At 39.7% G+C, this 8,320-nt stretch overlaps 1 protein-coding gene across 2 annotated transcripts in view; it reads left to right on the top strand.

The window, feature by feature from the left end:
* Window positions 1-751: 751 nt before the first annotated feature.
* LOC124112503 overlaps window positions 752-8,320 on the top strand; it is a 28,129-nt gene continuing 20,560 nt past the window's right edge. Inside the window, exon 1 of one of the 2 annotated variants that reach the window (XM_046472654.2) lies at window positions 752-878. The gene's annotated coding sequence lies outside the window, so the exon portion shown is untranslated. The remainder of the gene's footprint in view (window positions 879-8,320) is intronic. The other variant, XM_046472656.2, reaches the window with a different exon arrangement.

Raw genomic sequence — 8,320 nt, 5'->3', positions numbered from 1 at the left:
ATAAAGAAGTTGTTCATCCATGAATTCTTTTCCTTACCGCCAATGTAGTTCATTAGGGTTTTCTTTAAAAAATATATATATATTTTTTAAATATTTTTTATTTAAAGTCAGTAGACATAAATGGACATATATGTGAGGTATATAAGTGTAGCAATTCATAGTATCTTAACACATGATCAGATATGGGTATATATATATTGGATTGACTAATAAATTATATAAAGTAGGCTGATAATTCCTTCCATTTTCTGTCGATTTATTAATATTACTATTTTCAATTGCGATAGTAATTTTTTTCTATTTTACATCTTTCAATATTTTTATGAAGAAAGGGAAACATCAGTTCATTAGTGTTAGGACCAGACCTTTCATCCACCACACATGAGCACGAGCCAAGTTTGTCTGTTTGTTTGCTGTTTAACACAATCACAATCAGCAATATCCCAGCTGTATGACGGCGGTCTTGCTCACGCTACAATGAACCGTTTACAATAGAGCAATCAGCACCCAAACCTACCCAAACCTCCATACTAGCATATAGAGAATAGTCCCTCAATATAGAGTTGGGACAAATACGTCCTATTAAACAGTCTAACAGAGAGGATTTAAATTATTCATCAATCAGATCTCTCTGTCTGACATACAGGTATACAGGTGAGCTATTTTTGTTTACACAATAGCATTATTCAATGTGACTCAAGCTAGCCATGTCATGAATACGGATCTGGTTATAAAGGGGTGTGATTGTAACTCAATCCTAAAGGGTACGTCTTTGTCGTTCACCGGCTGAGATCGTGTATTCATTGCGGGCGAGGATACCGGTGTAGGCTGTGACTGACTAATACAAATGGATCGTCGTTGAGAAGTGATATTTTGAGGTACAATTACTATTTTCAACACCTACATTTGGTATTAATGTGTATACTTTTCCCGTGTGTTTTGGCCGAAAATGTGTTGTCTATCGACATTTAATCTTAGATTTGTCAGTATTGTACAGTGTTAACAATTATATCCTTTCTTCTTTTGTTGTTCTCAGAATAATATCATGCCCCCTGAATGTTCTTCATGAAAATTACTTATGCACTAAGTTAAATCTTTAAATAATTTTGTGAGTACAGGTCAGAAGATGACACACAGTCAAACATATCCAGGTAAACAGTTGATCTTTAATGGTTATGAGATATTGGGGCTGTGTCGTTTTGTCGTTCTCGACATACCCGTCAACCGTGGCAATAAAATATAGGACACATCGCCAAACCTCCCCCAGTATTACCTGATCTCATTCTTCAGTATTCGTCGCGTCCTTTACAAAGACATAGGCGACAAGCGGGATCGAGTGTTCAGGCTAGTTTATCCAGTCTAGGCATATTCATAACACTACACGGAAGTAAATGATTTTTTCATCCAAGAGGGGAGCAAGTCATTGCATATGATCAATACACTCGGATGGTGTACCCGTGAAGGTCTTCAGCAACACATGCTTGTCGTAAGAGGCGACTAACGGGACTCGGTTGATGCATGTCATCGTTTCCTAATTGAGTAGACCGATGTGATACACAAGATTTTCTGGTCCAGACTCGATTATTTACAGACCGCCGTCATATACCTTGAATATTGATTAGTTCGACGTTAAAACAACAAACAAACAAAAGACACAAAGGCGGAGTTCAGCGGTGCAGATACACCGATCCTAGGGCTATATTTTATTGCTTTTGCCATGAACATATATTGACATTTAATTACTGGCAATATCTCTCCTGTATGAGTACAGGGACCCACGTTCAACGTTATGTGCATACTCGTATTATTAACCCCTTTTATGTCAGAATCACATATATACTGCACATAGAACCATTTAATAACGTCTAACGCATTTATTGATTTCGATAGCAGCTTTAATGTTAAGTTAGGGACAGACCATTTGATAATTTAGGGGGTGGGGGATTTTATCGAAAGAAATAATTTGTCCCAGAAAATGCTTGAAAAATATAATTATGCTTCAGACTGTTGAAAGAATAAAATAGATTGTCTGCCACAAAAACTAAATTGTTGGAAGGTGTGTTCGTACAAAAATGTTCTCAAGTCTCAATACAAAATTCCAGGCTCTATGTAATGCATACGATGTTTCCATTATTATGCGCAGTAATAAATGCCCATATGTTACTTTGGATTTTGGTTCTAGTTTGGATGTGGGTGCTGGTGTTGGGGTGTGGGTTTGGGTGTTGGTGTGGGTGTTCGGTTGGTGTGGATGTGGGTGTGACGTTATCCCCACCCCACCCCCCACACACATTCCACCACATCTCATGCTAAAACATGAAATGTACACTCTTAGAATATTTCTGTCGTGGTTTCTGCCCAAAGGAATTACCACACATATTTTGCACGAAGTAGTAACATCAACTCTGCAGTTTGTGGACTATAATTATACATTTAATTATACCGACAATGACTGAGAAAGAAATACTTTTCTATAAATAGTATATTCCTCAGCGTCCATCAATAACAGGTGGTTATGATGCTATATAGCCTTTGAGTGACCAATCAAAAACACTTGCCAAATACATGTTAGAAATAGCGATGTAAGATTCAACATGTTATCAATACCAGTAATCATATCTTCACGTTCACAGATCAGTCAACACAAAGAAATCTTCAGTAAAATACACGTCTGTGAGTGAGTTGGGTTCAACTCCGCTTTTAACAGTGTTCCAGTTATATCACGGCGTGTCAGCTTAATGTGGGAGGAAATCCCGAAGTGATGCAGGTCTCAGACGTTTACCACTTCGATGAAACCCACGAGCACGGGTATGGTGCTGACAAACCTAGAAACATAATCGGGGCGAACCGGGATTCGAACCCACAATCATAGGTTTCTGGCGTGCCCAAGGGACGCAACTCTGCACAGCGAATCGTGGCGCCTTAGACGACTGGGCCACCCGTGTCCCCGATACACGTCTGTGATTGAGAGGCATTCAGAAGTTGGATATAAACATTACAAAGAGTTTTATTATGGATAACAGCTTCTTTATTATACGTACACAACGTTTCAGACCTAGGGGGAGGGGGCTGTGTGTGTCTGTGCGTGCATGCGTGTGTGTCGGTGTCGGTGTGTGTGTGGGGGGGGGGGGGGGGGGGGGGGGGGATACCCTGTTCACAATTGATTGATTCATGGCTCGTCGAAAGTGTGTGCTTCTTGGAGCTTATCCACAATACTACCCCTCCGGGGTTGCTAACCATATCCGGGCACACAGCAAGCACTCGTTAGTGTTCACTCGCTAGAAAACCATCAATCAGTGAAGGTTAGACAGGTTTCGGTGTTAAAGCATGCGCTCTATTCAAAATGTTCAACTCTGTTGATAACATTATGTTTAAGGCAAGGCACTCCTCCTCGACTCTTTGTTTTATGTTTTGGAGATAAGCGAGTTTATCCGACATAAACAGGTGTTCAGCTGGTTTTTTAAATAAAATATAATGAAGGAACTGTATTTTTACACTTGTCTGAGATGCTTGTCGTATGTAATTGATGTCAATAAAACGGGGGATTGACTATTTTGTACTATAACCAGGGCAACGTTTCGACTATTTTAACGCGGGAACCTTGCTGTTAGGATCCTGCACGCTACGATTGGTTGCATTGTCTATTACCCCCGTGCAGATCCGTGTTAGACTGGTCTTCAGCAACTCATGCTTGTCGTAAGAGGCGACTAAGGGGATCGGGTGGTCAGGATTGTTGATGCATGTCATCGAATCCCAGTTGCGTAGATCGATGCTCATGATGTCAATCACTGGATTGTCAGATTCAATTATTTACAGGCCGACGTCATAAACTGTATTATTGCTGAGTGCAGCGTAAACAAGCATAGTTAATGCATCAAGCAAAAAGCGAGCCTGAACACCCGATCCCGTTAGTCGCCTCTTACGACAAGCATGGGTTGCTGAAGACCTATTCTACGCCGGATCTTCAAGGGTCTAATCCACTACTGCTACTTAGACATAGTAACTATGAAAATCACTAAATCAATTAAATTAACATTTTCAGCATGTTTGGGGTCATGTGGTTGTTAATGTATTTCTTACCCCATTCTTTATTTAACCAATATATTGATAAAATTACCACAGACTACTTTTTACAAACTGTTGCAGGAATGAGAGATGGTTAACTAGACGTAATCAAATTTAAGAACATTTCTTTCAATTTTCAATACATGTATTCAATGAATCTGGATCGGTAAACAAGCCAAAAGCCTTGTGCTAACACCTCGATCTTCAGTACAAGTTAAATTCATAAAGACATTATGTACGATAATACTAATTTTTGTACTTGAAGCCAAATTTAATGAAATATTTTCAAAAGGGTATGCTTTGACAGTGGACCCGTGAAGATTCCGGGGTAGAATAGGTCTTCAGCAACCCATGCTTGCCGTAAAAGGTGACTATGCTTGTCGTAAAAGGCGACTAACGGGATCGGGTGGTCAGGCTCTCTGACTTGGTTGATGCATGTCATTGTATCCCAATTGCGTGGATCGATGATCATGATGTCAATCACTGGATTGTCTGGTCCAGACTCGATTGTTTACAGACCGCCGCCATATAGCTGGAATATTGCCGAGTGCGGCGTTAAACAACAAATAAACAAACAAACTTTGACAGTGCATGTTACCTTTTCCTATTTTTCTGTAAGACTCATAGACATAATTATATTTTTCTCAGAATATGTGTGCATGTCTTCTAAACGTAAACGTTAAAATGGCGAAACAAATCACACCGCAAAAATAGCACTTTGTAAATATCATGTTTGTATGTATGCTTCTTTGGTAGATGTTCAAGCTTGCCTATCCTGTAAGCTGTCACCTGTTAATTTCACTGTCCCAGTTGTGGAAGCTCACATCTACAAGGACAAGGGATACGTGCATTTTATCACACACTATGACCTCATAATGATAGTGAATTGGCGCCAGTTGACCGCCCGCATAGGGACCCCGGAACCAGCTTACAATGTTACCTCGAGTGTACCAAAGGTGCACAAGCTTCAGGCCAGCGTATGTACTATAGAGAGTTCCGCGAACGGGCTATCGCTGTGAGGAGTTTGTTACGTTGTTAATTTCCTCACAACGATTATTCCCTCCGCGGAGCTCTCTTATACTATCGCGATGTTATTAACTGGTTCCATATTGTTGGTATAGTAGCATAGCGCGATTACGAGTTTAGGTAGACAGGAACCCAGTCTAGCAATGGTTACCAAGAGTGTAGCGAAGGTGTCACGCGTGTAGGGGTGTGATGTCCTGGGCAGGAAATGACAGTGTTTTGACTACTCGTCTTTCATTAATTAACGTTATGGGCATCCCTAATTAACATTTACTAATTCATGTTAAACCAACACAGGATGTTTTCTGGAAGTGGACAATCGCGAATGTAATAGGGCTGACACGACATGTGTTAATAACTGTCCTAGAACTTCTTAAGTTACTAAACATTCTTTATATCTAACGACTAATATTATATCCACCTATATACCACTTTATTGTCTCATACTGCGGTAGTGAAGAAAACACAGTGCTCAAAGTGAAGCCCTTTTCACTCCACATTCCCAACATCGTCTCTATCAGAAGTGTTTGGCAACTATTGAACTGCATGGCAAGTATTTATAAAACGACCGGGGGAGGAAATATTCTGGGGGGAGATTTTATTTCGTAGGGTGGGGGAGAATTTATTGCGAAAGGGGCGGAACTGTACCGGTATAAATGACACCGGCCGCATGGAACTCTGGGTTGGAGAGTGTAGTTGTCGCAGCGCGCATTGATCCGGGAACCAGACCGGAAGTGACAGTTTGGACCGTCGCTTATATCATTTCAAAAGGAGAGTTATTTCCCTTTGGAACAAAAACATTGCCCAATAGTCAGTGTTGATAAGTCAATAATGATCGGTTAATCATCACACGAACAGTGATGATGGCGTTGAAATATGAGCACATACAGTCGTGCTGTGACTCGTTTGATTGAATTTGTTGTTATTTATTGTCAAAAAAGAAAGACGATATTTGCAATTGCAATAAGCTCCCAATTTATGCATCACACAATATGTTATTGCAAATTTCCATTTCATCTACCCAGAGCCTTTTTCCAATATTAAATGTTCAGCTCTTACAAGGAACGTCACAGAAAGTAGTATAGGTAATGGTGATTCTGCCGCAACCCCACTGGAGCCAGATTTATATACCTATACTGCTACTACAGGGGGAATTTTTTATGTGTAAACGCTGATGCGATTCAACGATCGTCATGAGATTAAGTTAAATTGACTCTAGCTCACCACTACCTTGAGTCAATCAATGATACCATAGAGGGAATTTTTAGCACAAAAACGATGATGAGACTAAACTAAATTGTAATGAAAATATTTTCTATTATTTTTACTCATACGCATACCATAATTTTTTAACAAAGTGATATTCAACATTTTTACTAAGTTCTTCGTTCATTTTACTAGGAGACCAGACTATATACTCTTCTTGGTAATTGGAAAGAAACAATTGATGACCGTATTTGGTTGGTCTGACATCATTGATATAATATATACCTTGTGGTAATTCTCTCCATTTGATAATTTTGTCCCTGAGCATAAATGCTTCGATAGCTTTTTCGAGTTCTTCCTTTGTTGGTTTGTAATTCTCCATTATTATATATTTATGTAAGCATTCGTTTAAATGAATGTATGATTTGTTATGCGGTGCGATCCAATGATAGGAAACAATCTATTTTTAATCTCCAACCAGTTCTTTGGTTTTGGCACGGAATAATTGACGCGCTTGTGTCCCCTGTTCTATGTACTTTTTTTCTTGTCTTCGCTAATGCCACTGATCTTACGATATTAAGATCGAATCTCCTGCTTTATTGTGTTGTATTTGGTGAGTTCTGACAACACTGAACGAAAATCCTCCTCGGATATCTTACAATCAGCCAGTGCTGTTGAAATATGATCCTCAATGCTGTTCATCTTTGCTTCGGCGAGTATCGGGGGCACGCGTGGCCCAGTCGTCTAAGGCGCCGCGATTCGCTGTGCAGAGTTGCGTCCCTTGGGCACGCCAGAAACCTATGATTGTGGGTTCGAATCCCGGTTCGCCCCGATTATGTTTCTAGGTTTGTCAGCACCATACCCGTGCTCGTGGGTTTCACCGAAGTGCTAAACGTCTGAGACCTGAATCACTTCGGGCTTTCCTCCCACATTAAGCTGACACGCCGTGATGCAACTGGAATACTGTTAAAAGCGACGTTAAACCCAACTCACTCATTCGGCGAGTATCCGAATATTATCATGTTTGAATGCTTTCTTTGGCAACTTACGAGAAATAAATTTTATCGCTATTCCTGCCAGTCCAGAGACTCCAGCGGCTATTTCCATGTCAAGTACGATAGGCGTGGCGATTATAGTTGATAGTAAACCAACACCGGCTACACCGAGTCCCATGCCAGCCTTTACAAGTATACGTTATCAATGTACCTCGAGTACAAGCAAGTAATATCCATGTACTGGTACAGCATAGCATTATTATGAATATGAAATCACAATAGCACATTTTCTTTTTAAAACAGACAAATTGTGCGTTGATAATGCTTTAATCTCTACATTAACAATCCCGGAAGAAAACTAACCCCTTTATTGCACCACTGTGCCCAAGCTTGTTCTATTATGCCAACAGTTCAAACTCGAGACCTAGCAACATATCCGATTACACTTGGCCCAGGCTGACCCTAGCGGGATTCCGTCAGTTCTCAATGCAATACTCACGCGGTAGTCTCCTTGGCCTGGTCCTGCGCCATGACTGTGGAATATATATTTTTTAGGTATTCTGTTTTACTAAATTCCTAGGCAAGTCTAGATCATACTAACCAAGTCTAGTTTAGTTGATTCCATAACAGCAGAAGGAGAAAGGTTCTTCCGAATAAAAAAAATATATTTTAAAGAAATGTTTTCATTGACTATGTGTTACTCTATCTGTCCCCAGATCCTAGAGAATATATTTGAAACGGACTCCAAGTAAAGAATGATTTGACAAGACTAGATTGCCTAAGTTCTGGTCCTGAAATCAAGCATCGTTCTGGGATCCATTTGTATTCTATTGAGTAGATTTATAATTTTAACTACGTGAAATTGTATTTCTGGGATGTTGGTTGATTTTAGATGTGGGTATTTATAGATAACAAAAAAATATGAAATATATATTATTTATGATGTAGCTAAGGTATGTGCACGTGTAAAAACTGTAGTTTGTAGTCAACCAAAGAAGATATTCAACACTTTAGATTGTATATTGTTTTGAAAT

This window comes from Haliotis rufescens, unplaced genomic scaffold (genome assembly GCF_023055435.1).
Source record: "Haliotis rufescens isolate VD_foot unplaced genomic scaffold, xgHalRufe1.0.p SCAF_17, whole genome shotgun sequence".
Taxonomy (NCBI): domain Eukaryota; kingdom Metazoa; phylum Mollusca; class Gastropoda; order Lepetellida; family Haliotidae; genus Haliotis; species Haliotis rufescens.
This window is presented reverse-complemented; position numbering and strand designations above follow the sequence as displayed.